We start from the raw sequence: 4,117 nt of genomic DNA on the forward strand, positions 1-4,117 counted from the left end.
TTATAGCCACTGAGTTCCTGTGTGCAAAGGTCCTGTCTTGCCTAGCAAATACTGTTTTGGTACCAGTATCTACTACCTTTGGCTCTTATTATCTTTCCACCTACTCTTTTGCAGTTATCTCTGAGCCTTTGGGGGAGGGGTTGTGATCTATATCTCATTTAGAACTGAGTACTCCACCATCTCATTCTCTGCTTGTTAACCAGTCTCTGTATTAATCCCCATCTATTGCAAAAAGAAAGTTCTCTGGTGAGGTTTGATAGATGCCCTAATCTATGGGTAGAAGGGTAATAACTAAGGGGACAGTTTTTTTTTTTTTATTTTATTGTGTCCATTTAGCAAAGTAATATTAGTAGATTGTTCTGTGACTTAGGGAGCCTTGGGTTTTTGGCTGCCTAATGCATGGGAACAGGCATGCATTCCATCTTGTGGAGCTGGCCTTAAATCTAATCAGAAAGTGGTTGGTAGTTACTCCCATAATATTTGCACCACTATTGTGCCACTGGGCGTGTCTTGCCAGGCCAGTTGTTGTAGCTTGCAGGGTATGCTTAGCATCTTCCAGCACTATGAAAGCTAATCAGCAGGGATGAAGCCTTCAGGTCAGTACCCACTTGATTTCTCCGTGTCCTGTGATTCAGGTTTCTTGTATCTTCATTAATAAGGTCTTACCATCAAGTTCTGGAGGGTAATTGTGCTGGATAGCTTTAGTGTCAACTTGGCACACCTGGGTTGAGGGAGGCTCAATTGGGGAATTGCCTTCATTTGACTGGCCTGTGGCTGTGTCCATGGGGCACTTTCTTGATTGTTGAGTGATGTGGGAGGACCCAGCCCACTGTAGGTGGTGCCATCCCTGGGCAGGTGGGCCTGTGTTGCATAAAAAAGAAGGTTGAGCAGGGGCCAGGGGGTCAAGTCAGTAAGCCGTGATCCTCCATGGCCTGTGCTCCAGCTCCTGCCTCCAGGTTCCTGCCCTGAAGTTCCTACCTTGGGCTCCCTGATGAACTGTGACCCAGGAGATATAAGCTGAACAAACCCTTTCCTCCCCAAATTGATATTGGTTGGTTTTGTCACAGCAATGGAGAAACAAACCTGAGCAGTAATCAAGAACAGTGTTGTACTAGTCAGTTTTTGTCAACGTGAGACAAACTAGAGTCATCCAGAAATGGAGCCACAATTGAGGAATTTCCTCCGTCAAATTGACCCATGGGCATGTCTGTGGAACTTTTTGATTTTTGATTGCTAATTGATGTATGAAGGACCAGCCTACGTGGGTGGTACCATCTCTGGGCAGGTGGGGGTGGGTTGTATAAGAAAAGTAGCTAAGCGGGGCTGGAGAGATGGCTTTCTTGCAGAAGAGCCGGGTTCGAATCCCAACATCCATATGGCAGCTAACAACTGTCTGTAACTCCACTTCCAGGGGACCCGACAGCCTCTTCTGTCCTCCGTAGGCATTGCACGACACAGGTGCACTTACCTACATTCAGGCAATACACGCATACGCATTAAAAATAATAAAATATTTAAAAAAAAGAAAAGTAGCTGAGCAAGCCAGTAAGTAGTATTCCTGTTCAGTTCCTGCATATCATCATTCAGTTCCTTCCTCCAGGTTCCTGCCTTGAACTGCTCTGACTTTCCTTGGTGATGGACTGTAAGCTCTAAGCCAAATAACCTTTTTATCCCTAAGTTGCTTTTGGTTGTGGTGTTTATCACAGCAGCAGAAAGCAAACTAGGACAAGTGACAACAGCTTTTTATTGTTTGAGGGGCCTATGGGACCCAGTTGAAAAACACTTTGTAAAGAGGTAGCCCATATCTGATTCTGGACTTTTTTATTTGATAGCCTATGGTTCTGGGAGAGGCATTGCCCCCGTTACAGGGCAACTATTTGAACTCTATGTATGTATGTATATGTGTATATTTTAGGAAGTTTCTACAGTAGTAGGTTCACATACGGTTTTTTGAATGTCTTTGGTATTAATTATCCCTCCCCACACTTACGTTCTATTATTCTCCTCTCCTGTAGTATCATCTGCGTTCTATCCCTTTCATCTGATTATCTTCCTCCTCACCCTGTGACTCCTTACTAGTTCCCCTGTCTTCTATAGGTACTCTGTTAAACACATATCTAAATACTCAAAACTGGCATCCACATGAAGCATTTTCCTTTATGAGTCTGGGTTACCTCAGAATGATTCTTTACAGTTCATCATTTACCGGCGAATTTCATAATTTCATTTCTTCATTAACAGCTGAATAATATTCTGTTGTGTATGTTTACCACATTTGCATTATCCATTCATTGACTGATGGACATCTAGACTGTTTCCATTTCCTGACTATTGCAGGAAATATGCAAATATGTCTGTAGTAGGATTTAGAGTCCTTTGGGAGTAGGCCCAGCTGGAGCACATGATAGAACCGCCACAGTACTTTCTATAGTGGTGCACCAGTTTACACTGGCACCAGCAGTGAATTAGTGTGTCCCTCTCCCCACATTCACACCAGAATTTGTTGCATTTTTTTTTAAATTTTAACCATTCTAACTGGAGCAAGATAAAATCTCAAAAGAGTTTTAATTTGCATTTTCCTGGTGGCTAAGGATGTTGAACATTAAAAAATTTTTTCTTTGCTGGCAGGTAAAGAGAAGACTCAGTAGTAAACAGCTCTGGCTGCTCTTGAAGAAGACCAAGGTTCATTTACCACCAGCACCCACATAGTGTTTAGCAACTGCCGGTAACTTCAATTCTGGGGAATCTGATACCCCTTTTGGCCTCTGTGGGCATTGCATGCACAGGTGCAGTTATATATGTGAAGGCAAGATGCTCATACACATGAAATAAAAATAAAAAGTTTAAAAATATTTTCTCACTTTTTCTTCTTTTGAGAGTTTCTGCTTAGTTCCCTGCCCTAATTGGGTTGTTAGTTTTCTTGGTGTTTACTTTTTTTTTTTTTTTGGTCTTTTTGAGACAGGGTTTCCGTGTAGCCCCAGCCCGCCTGGAACTCACTATGTAGACCAGGCTGAGCTCGAACTCACAGAGATCCACCTGCCTCTGCCTCCCAAGGACTGGGATTAATGGTGTGCGCCACCATGCCCAGCTTTGTTGAGTTCTTTATCTGTTCCAGGTACTGTCCCACTGTCAGATATATAGCCAGTAAAACTTTTTCCTTTCTGTATATAGGCTGCCTCTTGACTCGAATGATGGGGTCCTTTGCTGTACAGAAGCTTTTTAGTGTTGTGGGGTCCCATTTGTCATATGTTGGTCTTAATGCCTGTGCTACTGGCCTTCTGTTCAGAAAATCCTGTACTTAGAAGCTGGTAAAAATGGACATTTTCTTCTACATGGTGTTTTGATAGCTAAGAAATATTGTTCAGATCTCTTGTCCATCTGTTTTTCATTAGCATAGTAATTGTACAAATCATAATGGGTTTTAGTGGCATTTCCATACACACAGATAATCATGTATTGATCATGTCTGTCCTTTTTCCATGTTTTCACCCACCTTCCTTTCCCCAGTTCACAGTCCTGTTTCTAGTCCCTAACAGTCCCTCTTGTACTTTTAGTTCTTCTTTTTAAAAAAAATACTATTTTGTCCATTCCTCCAGTTCCATACATTTTCCTGCAGTGATAAGATTTCATTCTTCCTTATGGCTGAATAATACTCCATTTTGTGTGTGTGTGTGTGTGTGTGTGTGTGTGTGTGTGTGTGTGTGTAATTGTTATCCTCTTGTCTGTTGATGGGCACTAAGCCTGATTCTTGTATTTTGGCTTTTGTGAATAGTGCTGTAGTAAATGAGATAATATGGATATCTCTGTATGTGTGCATTGTATTTCCTTTATATATTTTCCAAGGAATGAATCCTATAGTACTATATTTTAGTTTTTGGAGAAACATTGATATTGTTTTCCCAGTGTGGCTGTACTAATTTACATTCCCATTACATTGTGTACGTTCTTTTTTTTCCTTATCCTTGCTAACATTTGTTATTTTCTGTTGGTGTTTTTTGTTGTTGTTTGTTTTTTAATAATACTCATTCTAGGAATAGTGCATTCTGTGGGTGGTAAAAAGCACTTGCCTTCAAGTCTGCAAACCTGAGTTGAATTCTTGGGACTCACTTGGTGGAAG

The sequence above is a fragment of the Nannospalax galili genome, unplaced genomic scaffold (assembly GCF_000622305.1).
Source record: "Nannospalax galili isolate Female #2095 unplaced genomic scaffold, S.galili_v1.0 scaffold9, whole genome shotgun sequence".
NCBI classification, from domain to species: Eukaryota; Metazoa; Chordata; class Mammalia; order Rodentia; family Spalacidae; genus Nannospalax; species Nannospalax galili.